Below are 20,358 nucleotides of genomic sequence, written 5' to 3' on the forward strand. Positions count from 1 at the left end.
GTAGCCGTGTTGGTCTGCCGTAGTTGCAACAAAATTAAAAAAATGCCTTCCAGTAGCACCTTAGAGACCAACTAAGTTTGTTATTGGTATGAGCTTTTGTGTGCTCATGTATCTGAAGAAGTGTGCATGCACATGAAAACTCATACCATTAACAAACTTAGTTGGTCTCTAAGGTGCTACTGGAAGGCAATTTTTATACATTTAAGAGAAAGTCTTTAATTTAAGACTTATCAACATAAAACTTTTTAAAGCAATTAGACCTATTAGTACAGCAGCATCTAAAAGTTTAACATGTCAAGCCATTCATAGTTCCACTATGAATACGTAACAAGGCTGAGAAAGGAAGATGCTGCAACTCAAGTTGACTTTATCATGCGAGGTTCAAGTCTTACATGCTTGCTGCTTGAAACATGGCCCTATGGATGCAGCTTCCCCACAGCAAAGCGTTTATGAAAAGCAGATAATTACTTTATCCTCTTCCAACCATTTGAGGAGTGTTTCACATAAATGGCTTAGCTCATCTCGATTTGATTCTGCCCCAAGTGGCAACCTTGGTACGGACTCCATTATGAATTGCTCCATAAGCATATGCCTGGACAGGAAAAGCTGTTCAGATCTAACATGATGGCTGTATTCTATTAAAGAGAAGACTCGGACCACCAAGAGTTATTTGTAATAAATCATTTATGCATGCAGTGTTAGAAATGAGCCACAGTGTTTTATAAACCTTGGTCTTTATTAGAGCTACATCAACAGAAAGAGGTGTTTGCCACTAGAAAACAAGTAGATGTGGAACAGACTTCCATCGGTGAGTGGCTGGCTTTGGTTTTTTACAAGGCAAATTGCAAAAAGAAGCTGCAGGTTGTATTATCATAGATGACTATGAATTGCCTAGTCTTGAATAAGTGAGTTCACTAGACATCAGTCTTTTCTCAAAGCAGCAACAGAACTAGAACAGAAATGAGATATCTGCACAAAGCAATGTGGCAACCGCAGACATATCCTCCAAGCTGTTCTTCAAACTTCTACAGACCTCAAAAAATGTGAGCTGCAAAAACCTTAAAGCAAAATGAAGCTGAAACAGTACAACTGGACTATAAGGAGGCCAACTGGGGAAAAGTGAAATTGCTAACTGTCATATTTAAGTCATATATACTTTGTGTTTTCTTTGGAGTACACTCATGCTTATGAAGGCCACATTAGACTGTGTTCAGGAACACCCATGTCTTCACATATAAAGTGGATGATACTCCGTTGGAGTGAGTTTCCTCCTACAAATTGGGCAAAAGTTAGCATGCCTAAGAAAATTGCTGAGGCACTGACTACAGAAGATGTAGCCACATGTTGTTGACACTATAAGCCGTCCGCTTTGTACAATCTCTGCAAAGCTGTCTATGGAAGTTTGGCAACTCAAAGTGCCTGAGGATCTTGCAAATTCCCTCCTTCCCACTTCTCTGGGGAGCTTTCTAGTGGCAAGAGCACCACTCTGTGTGTGTCTGCTATCACCATCACCACTAAATATGAGGCTGTCAGACAATGGTTGACGTCTGAACTCTCTATTGGGCTGCTGCCCACTCTCTCCAATAAGCACAACAGAATCATCTTGCGTAAGATCAACAACTATAGATTCTGAAGTTTCACAAGTGAGGTCAACTACTTCCACATCAATACTTCTATCATTAAGGCTGTGTGGTTCTACTTGTGCAGCTGCAGCAGCTATTTTCCTTTGATTACAGGCTTGCACAGAGCGAGTCTTGCATCCACAATACTTTCTCTGAATCTTCTGCTGCTCAGTTCCTTTGCTATCACCGAAAGGAGTAGATTGTTCCATAAAACTCAGCCCTGAATCAGGAGGGGAGCCAGCAAGGGCAGTTTGTAATAAAGGTAAGGCCAGGGAGGAAGTAGATGGCAGGGAAGAGGAAGAGGAGGAGGAGGGGATACAGAGTTCAGGAGCAGTTCCCACTATCATCTTGTCCAGAGTATTATGAGGTCTTGCTTAGGTGTTGCGACGGCCCCTCTTGCTTTTGCTGTGCTTGGTTGCATTACATTCTGTACTTGTTGAACTCATGATGCACAGGGATGGGAGAGGCACAGGCTGCAGAGTACTTGCTTTCCCCCTTATCTCTGTGTGCTGCTCACTGCTTAGTCGCCAAGCAATTCTGTAATGTGATAATGATGATCATTAATGCTCTCTCTAAAGCAACTTGATGCAACTGGTGACACTTTGGAGCACTGTGACTTTTTTAGAGTTGTCTCTTTTATACCAGGTACTCCGAAGCTGGGAGCAAGTTCAACATCTCGAGGAGTTAGGGCAGGCTTCCTCAACCTCGGCCCTCCAGATGTTTTTGGCCTACAACTCCCATGATCCCTAGCTAGCAGGACCAGTGGTCAGGGATGATGGGAATTGTAGTCTCAAAACATCTGAAGGGCCGAGTTTGAGGAAGCCTGAGTTAGGGTGTCTTTCGTGTTACTCTACAGAACTGCATTAAAGTGGGAAGAAACATGATTAGGCTAAGAAGCAGGCACACAAATATTAATTTTCTATCTTTCAGCCAAGAGATTAGCTAAAACAATTAGGATTATTACAAGGTGGAGTATCTTTCCCTACCTTGACAGTCCTCTTTATACAAGAGTCTGATAAGGAGAAGGGAAGAATTCATGGAAGACTGATGAATGCCTCTTATTCAAGAAGAACCAGGGCACATAGCCAAGCTGAGGATGATGGGAAATATTAAATGAAATTCATTTGAGTTGCCTCTACTAGAGCGCACCTCCTATGGCTGCTCTTGCAAGAGGTATTTTTCAAGTATGACACATTCAATGTGTACACCCAACAGGGTGGATAAAAATCAATGATTTTTTTAAAAATAATAATATTTAAATCTGTTGTTTTTAAAATTTAAATTGATTTTTTTAAAAAATTAAATTTGATTTTTTTTAAAGTAAAATGCTTTTGGAGGAAAGATCATTCTAAAGATAGTTTTCTATTTAAGTTACATTATAGTCCAAAGGCTATTCATCAGGAAAGAAGTATTTGTTTTAAGTTTTTCATGTGTTCTAAAACTCATTCTAAGGATTTTGGGGGGGGGGGGGTAACAAAAAAATAACACTTTTAACCACATCAGTTAACAAACATTGATACATATGCTATACTTTTATTGTTTTAGTTAAATACACTGTTTAAATTGTTATTGAGAAAATTATAATTTTTCTCCTTCAGCTGTCCACGGAGGCGCAGGTCCATTCTGTGTCCAGGGCAGCTGTTTACCAGCTCCATCTGGTACGCAGGCTGAGACCCTATCTGCCCGCGGACTGTCTCGCCAGTGCATGCTCTAGTTATCTCCCACTTGGACTACTGCAATGCGCTCTACGTGGGGCTACCTTTGAAAGTGACTCGGAAACTGCAATTAATCCAGAATGCGGCAGCTAGACTGGTGACTGGGAGCGGCCACCGAGGCCACATAACACCAGTCTTGAAAGACCTACATTGGCTCCCAGTACGTTTCTGAGCACAATTCAAAGTGTTGGTGCTGACCTTTAAAGCCCTAAACAGCCTCGGTCCAGTAAACCTGAAGAAGTGTCTCCACCCCTATCGTTCTGCCCAGACACCTGGGTCCATCTCCAAGGGCCTTCTGCTGGTTCCCTCACTGCGAGAAGCCAAGTTACAGGGAACCAGGCAGAGGGCATTCTCGGTAGTGGCACCCGCCCTGTGGAACGCCCTCCCACCAGATGTCAAAGAGAACAACAATTACCAGACTTTTAGAAGACATCTGAAGGCAGCCCTGTTTAGGGAAGCTTTTAGTGTTTGATGGATTACTGTATTTTCATATTTTATTGGAAGCCTCCCAGAGTGGCTGGGGTAGCCCAACCAGATGGGCGGGGTATAAACAATAAAAAATATTATTATTTCTTAGATTATCTTAGATTGATTTATTGCTCAGATAAATCCTGGAGCCCGGCGCGCTCCCTCTGCGCAGCTCTGCTGCCAGGCCTCGGCATTCTCCAAGCTCCGCATTCCAATGCTCTGAGCAAAAGCAGAGTTCAGCAGCGGTAAGAGAAAGCTGTAAGCTCCAGTGCTTACTTCAGTGTGCTTAAATAAAGTCCACTCAGGATCTTAGTAGCTAAAAGCAGTTTATTTACAGCAGGAAACTATCCATTATCTATCACAGCGGACATCGTGAAAAACACATCCGCTCTCTTCAAAAGCGAAAGTAGAGAGAGACAAAAGGTTGAGACTCTCGGATATGACACAGAATCTCCCCCCTCCCCACAGTAGGCAGGGCATACACTCTGAGCTGTTTAACCCTGTAAGCTCAGGTTCTCCTCACACCCCCTCTCGCCCTGCGCTACTGTGGGGAAAGTAAGTAACAGAACTTACCCCAACTCCAAACCATCACAAAACTCCCCATGACTCTGGAAGCTTAAAGGTTTGGTAAATCCATCGGCCAAATTATCATGACTAGCACAATACTTCAGCCGTATCACACCTGACTGAACACTCTGACACACATTTTGGAAACGTATGTCCAGATGCTTGGTTCTGTGTGGGAGTCATAAAGTCATGGCAGAGGTTTGTAAATACTGCAGGGTACCTCCGGACCTCGTGACCAGCACTCTGAGCTTTACAAGGTATTGGAATGTAATGACCTTATATGGCATGGGTGCAATAAAAGCTTGACCGGATGAGGTAACATGAGATTGGCAAACGGCCATGCGGCTGGACAGAACAAAGGATAATAAAAGTGACCAGAGAGGGAGAAGAAGTCTGAATGAGCTGCCCTCTGTCCATGGAAATATTGCTGGCTCTCTGTGTCTTTATTTTATGCTAAACAAGCGCCATTTGTAACGGCTGGCTCCGACAGTTTCGAGGAAAAGGGGGGGCTTCTGTTCTATCGGGGGGCATTGTATATTCCAGGGGAATCCCTAAGGGCCAGAGTTCTCAAGCAACTTCACGACAGCTCCACGGCAGGACATTTTGGGCAACACAAAACCATGTTGTTGGTTACTAGGGAATTTTGGTGGCCTAAAGTGAGGGAGGACATGAGGGAATATGTAAGAGGGTGTGACACCTGCCAGAGGGCCAAAGGGGAGAGGGCTGCTCCAGCAGGGTTATTGGAGCCTTTGCCCACACCAGGGAGGCCATGGGAGGTGGTATCGGTAGATTTCATTACTGACCTGCCCAGGTCTAAGGGGAAAACAGCAGTTACGGTGGTGGTGGATCTCCTAACCAAGATGTGTCAATTTGTGGCGTGTTCACATGCAGTGACAGTGAAGGAAACAGCCAAGCTGTTCGTAGAGCATGTGTTTAGGTTGCATGGGGTCCCTTCTAAGGTGATTTCGGACAAGGGGACCCAATTCACCTCACTGTTTTGGCGCAAGCTCATGAGTTTGCTGCAAGTAGAGGTGAGCTTCACGACAGCAAGGCACCCCAGGGAGAAGAAGTCTGAATGAGTTGCCCTCCGTCCATGGAAATATTGCTGGCTCTCTGTGTCTTTATTTTATGCTAAACAAGCGCCATTTGTAACGGCTGGCTCTGACAGTTCTGGCCTTAAATTGCGCAGATTCAGCCAATTTCAAACAGGGTTGATTGTCTTCCCAAACCATGATGGGTAAGCTACAATCCCCATAGATCTCTTGCACCAAACATCTATAGAACTCCAGTTCCCGGCACAAATCTGACAGTGCACTGAATTCAGCCTCAGTAGAAGACAGCGCAATGAGACTTTGCTTCCGGGACTTCCACCCAACCAGTGACTTCCCAAACTTTATCACCAACCCAGACACAGACTTGCGGTCCTGCGAATTCGCCCAGTCACTGTCCACATAGCATGTGAGCTTCACCTCACCTTCAGCTGGCAGCTTAAAACAGAAGTCTTTGGTATGCTGCAGGTAGCGCAGTACCCGCTTGATACCGTGCCAAGCACTCACACTAGGCTTTGACGCTTCCCTACTTAGCAGATTGGTAGCAAAGGCAATGTCTGGTCTGCTCCATTGGGACAGATACAACAGACTACCCAGAGCTGACTGAAAGAGCTCAGCATTCTCGAACTCAGCACTTTCTGCTTGCTGGCAATATTTCACGTAGCTCGTTTCCATGGGTGTCCGAACTCCTGCACAATCGGACATTCTGAACTTCTCAAGCAACTGCTCAATCTTGCCTTTCTGACTGAGCAAGAAGCTACCATCCTCAGTTCTAGCTATCTGGACGCCCAGGTAGGTCTTTACTGCACCCAGGTTCTTGAGCTGAAAACGCTTACCAAGCTCTTTGGCAAACTTCTGTACCTGTTTGTCTACCTTTCCTATATGGATGATGTAATCAGCGTAAAATAACACCATTTCCTGTGAGTCTCCTGATCCTTTAAGGAACAGGCAACTGTCAGCAAGACTCTTCCTGAAACCTAGCTTCTCCAAAGCTTCATTCAGGCACAAGTTCCAATTCCTGGCCGATTGCTTCAGGCTATAAATTGACTTGTGAAGTTTCCATACAGTACCTTGCTCATTGCCCTCAAACCCTGGAGGAGGAAGCATGTACAGATCCTCCTGGAGGTCTGAGTTCAAGTAGGCTACATCCACATCAAAGTGATGCACCAGCAAACCTCTTTGTGCAGCAACGGCCAAGAGCAAACGTAGAGATTCACTCCTACAGGTGGGAGCAAAAACTTCCGTATAATGCAATCCCCTGCGCTGCGTGAATCCTCTCGCTACTAATCTGGCCTTATACTGCGGTTCTCCTGTCGCTGTGCGTTTAAGACGGCAAACCCAGTGGCTACCCACGGCTTGTTTGCCCACCGGCAACTTCGTGAGGGAAAACACGCCTAGCGACGCCATTGAGTTCATCTCCTTCTGCAGCGCCTCATGCCATTTCCTGGCTTCTTCCTGAGGCAGTTTCTGAACATCCTCAAAACTCTCGGGTTCACACTGTGTCATTCCGACCCACACGCTAGTGACTGCAAACCTTTCAGGAGGTTTCCCCTTTGTTGTCTGAGCTGATCGGCGCAACACTACTTCAGGAACCCCCTCTGACCCACTAGGGCCAGCCAGAACGTCCTTGGCATCAGAGAGTTCCCCCTCTGACTTACTGCACCTTCTGGACTTCTCAGCCGAACCTGTGGGAGAAGATGGAGCACTGTGTTGCTCCAGCTTCACAGCCTTGGGAGAAGTTCTCCCCTCTGCCTGCACTGGGTCTGGACTCTGGGCCTCAGTAGCAGGTTCAATCTCTTCCTCTTCTTCATCAGCAGAGTCAAGCAGACTCTCTGACAGGATGTCAGGGTTCCCATGTACACATGTCCAGCCACTCTGCTCACAGAATTCAGCACTGTTGCTGAGCAGAATCCTGGACTGATTCCCTGACGGATAAGCAAACCTCCACCCCTTGGTCCCTGGCTCATACCCACAGAAAATCATCTTTTGGGACCTAGGGCCACCTTTATTGCGTTTGGCCTTTGGTATGCGGACCCAATCCTCACAGCCAAAAACACGGAAGTAATGCACTTTCGGCTTCTTTCCGTGCAGCAGAAAGTAGGGTGTGTCTCCTACCACTGAATTGAATGACCTGTTCAGAATAAAGTTGGCTGTTCGCCAAGACTCCCCCCAAAAGCGCTGTGCGAGCCCGGCATCAAACAACAGTGCTGCGGACATCTCCCCTAGCGTCCTGTTCCGCCTTTCCGCAATCCCGTTCTGTTGGGGACTGTGTGGAGAAGTCAACCGGTGTTGAATCCCCTTCTTGCGGAAGAAACTTTGCAGTGCAGACCTGGTGAACTCCCCACCACGATCACTCTGAAAGTTTTGCACCCGTGTGGAAAACTGCAGTTGCACAGCCGCAATCCAGTCTTTGATTAGCGGCGCAGCTTCACTTTTGTGTTGGAGCGTGAAGAGCCAGGAGTTGCGCGTGTGGTCATCAATCAGAACCAGCGCATATTTGGCTCCGCCCATACTGGTCACAGACATCGGACCACACAAATCTGCATGAATTAACTGAAAAGCCCTAGTGGTCACCCTCTCAGACCTTGGGTATGTGCACGTTTTCACCTTTGCGGATTTGCACGCTCTGCAATCTAAAAACTTAGCACATGATTTCATTTTGCACCCTTCAGTGCATTCTGGGATCTTCTTCACTGACCCCCATGACACGTGAGCCATGCGTCTGTGCCAGAGGCACACTGTGCCAGAGGCACACATTGGCACACTGTGCTTGAGCCACCTCCATGTCATCTGGACCTGCAAAAGAAGCATCTATCACAAACAGCCTGTCTTTACATTCAACACTGACTAGGTGCTGTCCATTCTTAGAAATATGGCACATATTGTCCTCAAAACACACTCTGTACTTCTCAGCAAGGAGGGCGCTGACAGACAGCAAAGCGCAGGACAGTCCTGGAACAACAAAGGCCTGGATTGAATGCTGTAAGAAAGAACAAAACAGTGAGCCAGTCTGCGTGAGAGCATGTTTAGTCCCATCTGCTAAACAGACAGTCCTTCCAGAAGTTACAGAGGTGCAGTTCTCCAGGAATCCACTAGATGGCACGAGATGATGGGAGGCTCCACTGTCTATTACAAAAGTCAGCACAGCGTCCTGTTGACAACTCTTGACTGCTGCCATAGAGGCTGCTAAATGTTTATGTTCAGTGTCTCTGCCAGCTGCCTTCGGCTTGCCTTTCCCACGCTTCGAAGAAGAGCCCTTTATCTGGTTGCTAAGGGAGACGGCCTTCGGCTGTTCCTGTGCCTCCACTGGACATTTTCTCACAAGATGGGAGGGGGAGCCACAGCGATAACAGCGGCGACGTGTAGCAACAGCTCTCACAGCTTCTCCTCCAGCCATTCCTGCACTCACTGCACCCCCACCTTTGGGTGCACAGCCTGGGCCTGCACGCTCCCCAGCACTCTGGTTGTGGGCCTCTACATCACGTGGCCTCTCGGAGACAAAGCAGCTACTCCCAGCTGTAACTGCAGGAACATGGCCAGCAGCGCCCACGGGGCCTTCCGCTTCCCCCCTGCTCTCGGCTTTCTCCCGGCCCTTGGCTCCTGCTGAGCTTTCACACAGACTCCTCAGCACCTGCCAGGCGGCCTGAGCTGACTCAATGCCCTCCAGGTGGGGCAACAGCGAAGCGTCTACGCTTGCTTTCAGCATGCAGAGCTCTCTTTGCTTTCTCTGCTCTCTATCTTCCAGCAGAGCAGCCTCCAGGTCTGCTGCGCCATCTTCAGCAGCAACTTGCATGGGTGGGGCCGGCTCCTTCTGGACTGGACTCCAGAGCCCTGTGGCCACAAACCACCCCTTCGCTCTTCTAGACCAGATTTCCCAGGTCTGGCTTGTGAGCTTTTCAAACGGGACATCATAAAAGTCCTGGAGCTCAGCCATCTCCTCCCCCGGGTGCTCCCATAGGGGCTTTGAAGTACTCACGCGTACCAGCCGGCTCCGAGGAGAGGCCTCCAGCGACTCTTTGCAGCACACAGCTTACAGCACACAGCTTGCAGCACACAGCTTGCAGCTAGACTCCCTGCTTTTCTCCCAGGCAGAGCCTCAAAGCAGGTCTTTTCTTCCAGCAGCCAAAACAGCAGCTTTTCAGCTTTTCCAGCCTTTTTAAGCACACAGCACTTCAAAGCAGGCTTCCTCTAATTGCGTATTTCTGTCACCCATAACCTCTTAGATTGATTTATTGCTCAGATAAATCCTGGAGGCCTCGGCATTCTCCAAGCTCCGCATTCCAATGCTCTGAGCAAAAGCAGAGTTCAGCAGCGGTAAGAGAAAGCTGTAAGCTCCAGTGCTTACTTCAGTGTACTTAAATAAAGTCCACCCAGGATCTTAGCAGCTAAAAGCAGTTTATTTATAGCAGAAAACTATCCATTATCTATCACAGCGGACATCGTGAAAAACACGTCCGCTTTCTTCAAAAGCGAAAGTAGAGAGAGACAAAAGGTTGAGACTCTCAGATATGACGCAGAATCTCCCCCCTCCCCACAGTAGGCAGGGCGTACACTCTGAGCTGTTTAACCCTGTAAGCTCAGGTTCTCCTCACAATTATTAGGGAGAGCATTGGTGCCAAAATGAGTTTGGCAAAGAATGGATTCTTAAGGGAGTCTTTCTAGTGAGCACAGTGCACTGGTGAGGCTGCACAGAAGCAGCGTCAAATGCTGAGGCACAACATGGGGAAACTTACTGAATTTGCAAATGGGATTTTAAAAAAAATAAAAGTCTTGAAGTGCAAACTTTGAAAAGAATAAAAAGTTGCATGATCCCTCCATAGCTTCTTGTTTGCCGAAGGTGGCAGTGCACTGTTGTGCATCTCGATCAGGCTCACAGTCAAAGCAACTGCACGGAAGCAGCGTCGATATTGTCCACCTCTTTTGAAAAGACTTTAAGTAAAAGCAACTTACCCAGTAGCTTCTTTGGAAGCCGCCCTTGGACCTACAGCAGGAGGAGAGACACAAAAAGGAGTTCGATCTCCAGTATGGACCATGATCAAATATCCAAGGAAGCATCCTGGCTCTTTTACTGCACCTGATATCCTACATGTAGCAGCATTCTGCAGTCATTAAACCATTTCTTAAAAAAACATATTTAGACCCGGCCAATATGGCCAATTATCGCCCAGTTTCAAATCTTCCATTCTTGGGCAAGGTGATTGAGCGGGTGGTTGCTGAACAACTCCAAGCATGCCTGGAGGATGCGGACCATTTGGATCCCTTCCAATCAGGATTCAGGCCTCACCATGGGACTGAAACTGCCTTGTTCTCACTGGTTGATGATCTCCGGTGGTCTAGGGACAAAGGTGAGAGCTGTTTCCTAGTTCTGCTGGATCTCTCAGCGGCCTTTGACACCATCGACCATAACATTCTTCTGGACCGTCTAGAGGGGCTGGGAGCTGGGGGCACTGTTATACGGTGGTTCCGCTCCTTTCTCCTGGGCCGTGTCCAGAAAGTGGTGTTGGGGGATGAGTGTTCAGACCCCTGGGCTCTCACTTGTGGGGTGCCTCAGGGTTCCGTCCTCTCCCCCATGCTTTTTAATATCTCTATGAAGCCGCTGGGAGAGATGGTTTGGGCTAGGTGTTCATCAGTATGCAGATGACACCCAGCTCTACCTCTCTTTCAAATCAGAACCAGTGAAGGCGGTAAAGGTCCTGTGTGAGCGGAGGAAAAGAGGAGGAGCCTCGGCTGCAGCAGGTTTAAATAACCGAGGCCCCGCCCCCAGAGCCAGCCGATTGGCTGGCCTGGGGTATGACACGGGCAAGGATTCCCTTAGGTATCGCGGGGGCTGGAGCCAACCCCCGTGAATGTGGCGAAGGGGTGTGCCGCCCGCAACCCCACCTCCTTGTTTATCGCGGAAGTGGCTTTGCGTGGCGAGTTCCCCCCTCGCCCCGAGGAAAAAAAGACACAGGACACAAGAATTCAGGTTAATGGGTCAAATTAGGCCACAACTTTATTGATTACAGGAATTGAGCGGTATTGGCTTAGGCATTGGTCCTAACTACTAACCGGCTAGAGGCCGGAAGGGTTAATTACCAGAGGGAGGAGTCCTGCTGAGGCACGTCAACTAGGACCTCCCCCGGGCGTCACTGTGTGGGGGCGTGCCATGGGCCCACACCTCCTTAGGCTTAGGACAAGGCCACGCCCCCCAGAATCCTTTACCGGACTACCCTTGCTTGGGGGAAGGTGATGGCGCTCCTTCCCCTTCATTTGCATAACAATAGGACAGTACCCCTACCAATGCCTAACCGCCACTCAAGCCCAGGCTCACCACCAATACCCTCAAACCTGTAACCAATCCCTAATCCCTGATATAATATCGCTCAACCAAACATCATTTCCCGCATCGGAAAGATGTACGCCATCATCTCTGTAGAGGGCCACCTTGGTGTACTGGATCTCAGGATGGTCAATGACTCGTCCCCCCAGAGGAGGAGGAGACGGAAGGCTGATTCTATATCACATTTTGCGAGCAGCGCCCCCTTACCAAATTTATGAATCAGTTTAACCGCTTGGTCAAATGACGCGTATTTCACTGAGCAGAGTTCTTGGGGATTGGCATCGTTGACGGAGCCTCCCCTTGGGTATGAGAGATTATGGATCATACGGAATTCCCCAGGGGCTTTTTTGGGAACAATGCCCAGGGGGGAGATGTGTAAGCCTTCGATAGGGGGTTGGCTGAAGGGACTGGCCACCCTTCCCGCTGCAATTTCTTTTTGAATTTTCTTTCTGGCTATCTCTGGCATTTCCCTCACTGATTTTTGGTTGGGTGGATCGCCCGGGTTTGGTGGAAAGGAGACTGGGATTCTAAAGCCTGAGGAAAACCCTTCCCAAAGGTACCTCGCTGCTATTTTATTGGGGTATAGATCTAATAGGGCTTTCAACGGGTGCAATTTGATAGGTGTGTGAGCTAGCCTGAGGGCCATATTATTGGTGGTTCCCCTGTGGGTGTCCGGAGGTACCCCTAGGACCTTGGTGAGAGTACCCCCTGCCGCCCCGAAAGGGCTGCTTTCCTTTGGGGCAGGCGGAGCCCGGGTGATTACCGAGGCACCTTTCGCATTCATGTGCATACTTACACGTGGGATGGGAAAAGACCCCCCTGTTGAAATCCCAGCATTGCCGACGGCGTTTTGGCTCCACCTTTCCCACCTTTGGAGAATCCTGGGATTTCTTCTCCACATATGGACCTACATGATCCATCCAATAGTTCTGGTCCCTCAGTTCCCAGCAAGTGGATGGCAGAAGTGACGCGTTTCTACGGAAGTCCTCGTCATAAGATAAGGCGGCATTCTCCCCTGCTAGCGTAAAGGCCCTTCTAATGTGTGCCATGTGTGCTATGAGATGCATCACACATTTTGGATAAGCTGCGGAAACTACCCCCATGAAGACCTGGTAGCCATCTAACCAATTTTCAAAAGTACGCTCCGCCCACGGGGTTCTGTATCTCCGCTTCCCATAAATACGTTTTGTCTCCCCTTTACCTGTCATTTTTGTCTGGGGGAGGAGCGTAAATATGTCAATGTAGTCCCCATTGAGTATTTTGGTCTTCTTTTTCTTAGATAAATGATTTCCCAATATAAAATCGGTCGACACATTGGTGGATGTTTTTACGTCTTCCACCAATGCCCCCCCCTTTCCAATCCAGGGACCCGTTAAAGGACTTACGGTGGGAGTTAGCCCTCCTTTCATGTACCCACAAAGGAAGCCCAGAATTATCCTTGCCCAAGCCCCAGTAATCCTCCATGGGGGTTTCGCTATCTGAATCGGAAGAAGAGGTACCTGACTTGTCCCGGAATCCGCCTTCCTGCTTTTCTTGCCTTTTTTTGAAGTGTGTTTCTTCTTGGACTTCCGTTTCCCACCCTGCTGCTCCGCGTCAGCAACAGTCTGGGCAGCGGCCAGGGGGTCGTCTTGGTGTCCCTGTTGTTCCTCCTTGTATGATGATCTGGAATCTCCATCCACCGTCGTGAGCTGCTGCGCTGATTCCTGAAAGAAACTGGGCACACCTATGTCCTGATGAGAATTAGTATTGCTGGATCTCTCAGGAGGCGCTCTGCCACCAGAGGAACCTGAATTAGACCCAAGGGAGCGAGCAGACTGAGAGCGGGTTATACGTGGTGACCCAGCGGCAGGTCCCGGTGGGGCTATGCCCGAACCAGAGGCAGAGGTACTCAGTTGTTCCTGATTACTGGGTAGTGTGTCAGGAATGTAATCCTGGGAGGCCGGCGGTGGCGCTGGGAGTGGTATGGCCCCTGGCCAACACTGCCTATAAAAGGTTTCAAATGCTGCAAAGAACTGAGCGAATGCTTGCGGGTTACACGGCATGACGGGCACCAGTGAATTGGTTTGAGTGGCTTCCTTGTTCCCCTTGCGGAAAGATGCCTGTTGTTTTTTACCAGAAGGCATGTTGGAAGGAGCGTACACCACCAGCACCTGGCTAGGTGACCTGGTCTGGCAAGAACTAGTACGCAACCATGCCCCAGCTAATCCTAATCCCAATCATTTATTTATTTATTTATTTGCTATTGATTTTTTATTATTTATTTATTTATTTACTGTTTTAAATGAAAATAAAAATTAATTAATTCTTTATTATTATTATGTTTTAATTATTTTATTATTAATAATAATATTTTTATTTGTTAATTGTGTAATTTAAGAATTTGTTTATATAATGCATGTGTCACTAGACCCCTAAGCCTAGTTCAGTATTTCCTAGGCTGACTGACCAAAAGTATGGTTAGACCAGTTCCGAACTGTTCAGTATTAACTACGCCAGCAGCAGGAAACCCAATTTGGACAAAGGGTATCCCACGACCTTACCGCGTTATATGCACTCAATATGAGTAATGAATCATGCTAAATGGGATGAATTGAGTTGTATGAGATGACTATGCAATGAGTATATACATGAATATAATGGGCTGTGTATGAATATACCCTTTGCCAGGTGCTTGATTACAATGGTAAAATGCAGCAATCCCGCACTAAACACACTACCTATAAACCTGCAGTCCTACACCCTATGTGATATACAAGAAGTAAGTGAGCCACTATCAGCCTACGTGTAAGATTGAGGGAATATCCAAGAAGGTTTAATTAAGAAGCACCTTAACTGCCTTTGTGAATAAAAGCAGTCCTCAATTGCCAGAACCAACCGCAGTGTAAGCAAGTCCTTTAATTGCCTTTATGAGTTAGGGCTTTTAAGAGCAGCGCTAAATAACATACAAGCTGCAGCATTTGCTAATTGCACCAATTAAATTTAAAAACAGCGCTAAATAATATGCAAGCTGCAGCGTTTGCCACTTGCTCCAATTAATTTTAAAAGCAGCGCTAAATACTATGCAAGCAGCAGCGTTTGCTAATTGCACCAATTAATTTTGCCAGCTATCGCACTTTAGAGACAGCACACAGCACTTTACTAACTTATACACTTTAGGCACTTGCTCCCAGCAGTTTGCAAAAGTAGCGATTCCCCATGCAAAGCCCCGGTGTACTAACGCAAACAACAGAATAACACTACCAGTGAAGCTACAAAGTAGCAGCCCCCGGCACAGAAATTTTAATGAGCGTGCGTGCAGCTGCTGAATAGTAGGCTAACAAAGTTGCAAGTTAATAGCAGTCCGAGTTACTTGGCAGACTGTGATAACAAAAAAAGGTGGCAGCTTTATTTGAATACACAACAATGTTGCAACCCCTTGCGCAGCGAAGACACAGCTTAAGATTCAAGGAAAGGTTCTATATCCAAAGGCACTTAACCTCACAGAGGGCAAATGCCTCACCTAAGATGGCGGGTGCACCCCCCCCAAGCCACGTGGTCGAGTTAAAATGGCGGCTGCTAGCTGCGGTAACCTAGGCAACAGGTAAACACTTTTGCAGACACAGCTAGAATAGCCCTGCGATCGCCCGCCCGCAAAGAAGCAGCCGCTTCTCTACACGTTATTTTCTTAGGAAAAATGGGTCAAGTGCCCTATTCTGCTCAATAAACAAGCTGCCAGCTATCTAAAAAAGCGCTGGCGATCTCATGTTCGCTCCGACGCGCGAGGGTCGCAAGCTGCCAGAATTTAAATAAACGTCCCTGCGATCGCTCAGACGCCCAAGATGCACAGCCGCAAGAGTTTAAAACAAAAGCCCAGCTCGGCGCCCTCCCCCCAAAGTCACCAACCTCACGCAGTGCTGAAGCTACCTACGTTACGAAGTCAAAGCCAAATCCCCCCAGTTGTGAGGAGAGCTGTAATCCTAGGTCTTTGCAAGCAAAAAGGAGAGTGCGCTGTGGGGAAAAACCCCTGGACCTGCTGCCCAACGCTGGAAGGAGCTGCAGGAGCCTCCGACGATGGGTAGACGAGGAGACATAGTGGGAGGGAAAGAAAAATCGAGCCGAGACCAGGGAGAAGACCGCAGGGAAGGAAATACAAACCGGGTCAAAAAACCGGTTCAGCTGCAGCAGCGGAGGAAAGGAGGAGGAGCCTCGGCTGCAGCAGGTATACTGGACTGAGACCGTTTAGGGCTTTCAAGGTCAGCACCAACACTTTGAATAGTGCTCGGAAACGTACTGGAAGCCAATGTAGGTCTTTCAAGACCGGTGTTATATGGTCTCGGCGGCCGCTCCCAGTCACCAGTCTAGCTTCCGCGTTCTGGATTAGTTTTAGTTTCCGGGTCACCTTCAAAGGTAGCCCCACGTAGAGCGCATTGCAGTAGTCCAAGCGGGAGTTAACTAGAGCATGCACCACTCTGGTGAGACAGTCCGCGGGCAGGCAGGGTCTTAGCCTGCGTACCAGGTGGAGCTGGTAAACAGCTGCCCTGGACACAGATTTGACCTGTGCCTCCATGGACCCCTGTGAGTCCAAAATGACTCCTAGGCTGCACACCAGGGGCACAGTTACCCCATTCAGGACCAGGGAATCCTCCACACCTGCCCGCCTCCTGTCCACCAAAAACAGTACTTCTCTCTTGTCAGGATTCAACCTCAATCTGTTAGCCGCCATCCATCCTCCAACCGCCTCCAGACACTCACACAGTGGCTTCTGACGCTGATGCCGGACGGCAGAACAGAAGCTGCAAGTTGGATTTATTTGCGGTGCCCAGAAGCAGAGTTTTCTGAGCTGTTTTCTGAGCTGTTTTCCATGCAGCTGCTGCTGCTTGATTTATGGAGGTATGTTGCTGTCCTCCAAGAAAAGAAGATAGCGTCCCTGTTTGCCTGTTAATTGGGCTCTGAGTGGGAGAGAGAGTGGCTGAAGGAGTCTAAGGCTTTATTTGTGTTGCATGTAGGGAAGTGTCTTGCTTTAATTAACAGCAGACATGGCCTGTGCACATAAACTGAGAGATATGCATTTGAGACAAGGTGCCGGTTCCAGCGTGATTTTCTTCAAGAAGCTGTGCCCAGCCATCTGTCCCAATTAAAATGCCTCAGACAGGACCTTGTTCAGCGAGATCTGAATATTTCGGAGGCTGTTTTTGCAATGTTAGTGATAAATAGCATAGACGATTCTTTCGACGGCGTAGCTGCCCAAATTTCTACCATGCCTTCTGACCGGCTAACAGAAGATTATGTGTCTAGTGTGCTCTTGAATGAGTGGGATCGCAGACAGGCTGTTAGAGAAAGTCGGGACAATGCTGTTGAAAATGTGCCTAAGTCTCCAGCAGGGGAAAGTGAAAATGCTGCTAAAGCTCTAAAATTGCAGCGTTGTTTTTCACGTGGAGCTCAAGGCCATATGAGTTTCCAGTGTAAAAAAACTTCAAAGAAGAAGGGCAACTTCAAAGGCAGAGGGGGAGGGGGAGGAAATCCCCAAGTGCCAGCTACATCAAAGGCTTTGATCTCGCGCTGCTCCAATCAACGTGGACGGAGATTTTTTGTCGTAGACACTGGCTGTACAAACCACTTGTGTAAATATAAAGATCTCTTTGTTCATCTTGAGAAGCAAGAGAAAGCAACTCGTCAAGCAGATGGGACTGTTTTCAGAAGCTTGGCTCAAGGAAATGTGTTTTTAAAGAGCCTTAATGCAACAATTAAGAATGTCCTGTATGCTCCTCATCTTCAGGACAATCTTTTGAGTGTTTCTCAGCTTGATTATCCAGGGTTCAAGGTGGTTTTTGCTGGATCTCGTTGTGAAATTCGTCAAGATGGCAAGCTCATTCTGTATGCCAAATGTGTGAATGGTTTATATCAATTGCCTTTTGTTACAGGTACAGCTGCTGAAGCAACTGAGAAGACATGTTGTAACATTTCTGTAGATAAGAATGAGAAGCTGCATGACCAATGTATTCATGAGTACCACCGTCTCTATGGTCATTTGCATTTCCAGGCAGTAGCTAAAATGCCAAGCATGGCTGAGGGCATGAAATTGAAAAATTGTCCTTACCATATGAAATGTGTTTCTTGCGCTGAAAATAAGGCTAAGCAAGCTCCCAAAGGTGTAAAATCTGGGAGAGAAGCCAAGAAACCTTATTAAGTCATACATGCTGACTTGGTGGGACCTCTAGCGCTCTCTAGAGGCAACTCACGTTTTTTCATGGTGCTGATAGATTCCTATTCAAGATATGTTTGGGTCTATGTGCTGCAAAAGAAATCTGAAGCTTTTCCTAAGTTTCGACAATTTTGTGCATGGCTTAGGAATGTACACAATGAGAACATACATTGTTTGTTTACTGACAGGGGTGGAGAATTTTGTTCAGAAAAGTTTAAGAGTTTTCTTACTGAACAGGGCATAGAGCACATGACTGCCATGCCCAGATCTCCCTGGCAAAATGGTTTGTGTGAACGAGTGAACCAAACCTTGCAACAAGGTATAAGAACTCTGTTGCACGATTCGGGCCTACCCAATCCCTTTTGGGTCAAGGCTCTATCCTGTTTTTCTTATGTGTACAATCGTAGATATCAGTCCGGTATTGATTGCACCCCATATTAAATGCTTTACAAAAAGAAGCCATATGTAAAACATTTCAAAATTTTTGGTTCAGAGGTATGGATGCACACTTTGCAGAACAACAAATTGAGCAAACGTGGTGAACATGGTATTTTTCTGGGTTATGAAAAAGGTTCCTATTGTGTGTTAATCACTGACACAAAGGTGATTAGGTTGACCAGAAGCATGGATTGTAATCCAAAATGGGACAGAGTTGGCATTTTTCAATGTCATCCCATTTCAGATGATGATGGTGCAAAAGCAGTTAAGAAAGAGGCAGACTCTGTTGTTGCTGATGATAATGCTGATGCCAACATAGATTCTGACGATGACACAGATTATCAAAGTCCAAAAGCCTCTCTTAAACAATCAGATGAGTCTTTTCAGGATTTATGTCTTCCTCCTGTCTGGCCGCTTCCTCCTGCGCGCACACTCTGAGGAAAAACAGCCTAGGTAGGAAAACAAATTGCAGAGCAGAGACGCAGCAGTCTTCGTGTGAGAGAAGAGGGAGTGAAAATAGTCCAGGCACGGCTTCTTCTATCTAAAAGCTTTATTTACAAGCAAAAGCAACACATTCCATCAGAGCTTAAACCCATCACGTCTTTCTCCTTTCACTGTCGGAGAAAAGTGAAACCAACTCTCAAAGAACAAAGAACTGTGACGTACAGTGCAGCGTTGGATGGACGCCCCTCCCCAGGGCAGAACACAAGGAGGTTAACTCTATAACCACCAAACTCTACAGATTCTGACACTGATTCAGACACAGCACCTTCATTTACATTAGGTCGTCATTCTCCCGAGGAGGAGGAGACACCAGACCCAGAGGACCAGAGAGTTTTGCGCAGATCTGAAAGAACTACTAAGGCCATACCACCTAAGCGGTTCTCCAAAGAGTTTGCTAAAGCTGCTGTTACTAGCAACTCTGATGCAGTTTTTGAACCAGCCAACTACAAAGAGGTTCAAAATCTATCCGCAAAGGATGCCGAACCTTGGCTGAATGCCATGAAAGCCTAGTTAAAGTCCCTAAAGCAAAATGATACTTGGGAATTGGTTCCCGCAGAGCCAGGCATGAAGTGTGTTGATAGCAGGTGGGTCTACAAGACAAAAGCTGATCAGAATGGAAAAATTGTCAGGTACAAAGCCAGACTAGTGGCATGAGGTTTTTCTCAAATACCTGATCAGGACTATCATGAGACATATTCACCAACAGTAAAGTTTGAGAGTGTTAGGCTGTTGATGAAAATTGATGCTGAGGAAGGTATGACCATTTCTCATCATGATGTAAATACTGCATTTTTGTATGGAGTTCTCACTGAGAATATTTACATGTCACCGCCAGATGGTGTGCAGATAAAACAGGGAATGGTTTGTAAGCTGAAAAAATCCCTGTATGGCTTAAAAAAGAGTGCACGATGCTGGCACACCAAGCTGACTGAAGTTCTGTGTCAGGGAACTGCCATCGGAACGAGAGGAGGAGGAGAGGCTCCACGACAATGCTGGAGAGGGGCCAAGTAGGGAGAGAGGCAGGTCTCCTGTTGGGGAAGAAATTCAGCGCGACACCAGGGATGGAGGGGGGCCAATGGGGGAAGCGGAGAGCAGGCTCAGAGACTCTTCACTGGACACCAGCGGAGAGAGCACAGGTCCTCCGCTACCCACGCCCACCCTGCGCAGAAGGCTTCCGCGCAGGGAGGCTAGGAGGAGACTGGGCGTCAAACAACTTTTATGTTGGAAAAGGTTGAAGAAACGCCCACTGTCGGATTCTGCCAGCGACTGAGCAGCCACGAAGTGAGGGGCTGTCCAGCCAGGAAAGGTTTAACCAGGCCACCTACCCAGGAGTGGCGGCAACTTACGCACAAGCAACCCCATAACCATTACAGCAATCCGACAGTCCCTGAAGTTGCTTGTGCGCAGCGACAGGCAGGCAGCACCATGAGCCAAACCGGGGGAGCAGGCGCCACGGAGCAGGCAGCTGGAGTGCAAAATCTGGTGGAGAGGAACC

At 47.6% G+C, this 20,358-nt stretch overlaps 1 pseudogene; it reads right to left on the bottom strand.

The window, feature by feature from the left end:
• Positions 1-1,228: 1,228 nt before the first annotated feature.
• LOC128406014 (E3 ubiquitin-protein ligase RNF4-like) lies at positions 1,229-2,212 on the bottom strand (annotated as a pseudogene).
• Between the last annotated feature and the right edge of the window lie 18,146 nt (positions 2,213-20,358).

The sequence above is a fragment of the Podarcis raffonei genome, chromosome W (assembly GCF_027172205.1).
Source record: "Podarcis raffonei isolate rPodRaf1 chromosome W, rPodRaf1.pri, whole genome shotgun sequence".
In the NCBI taxonomy this organism is placed as follows: Eukaryota; Metazoa; Chordata; class Lepidosauria; order Squamata; family Lacertidae; genus Podarcis; species Podarcis raffonei.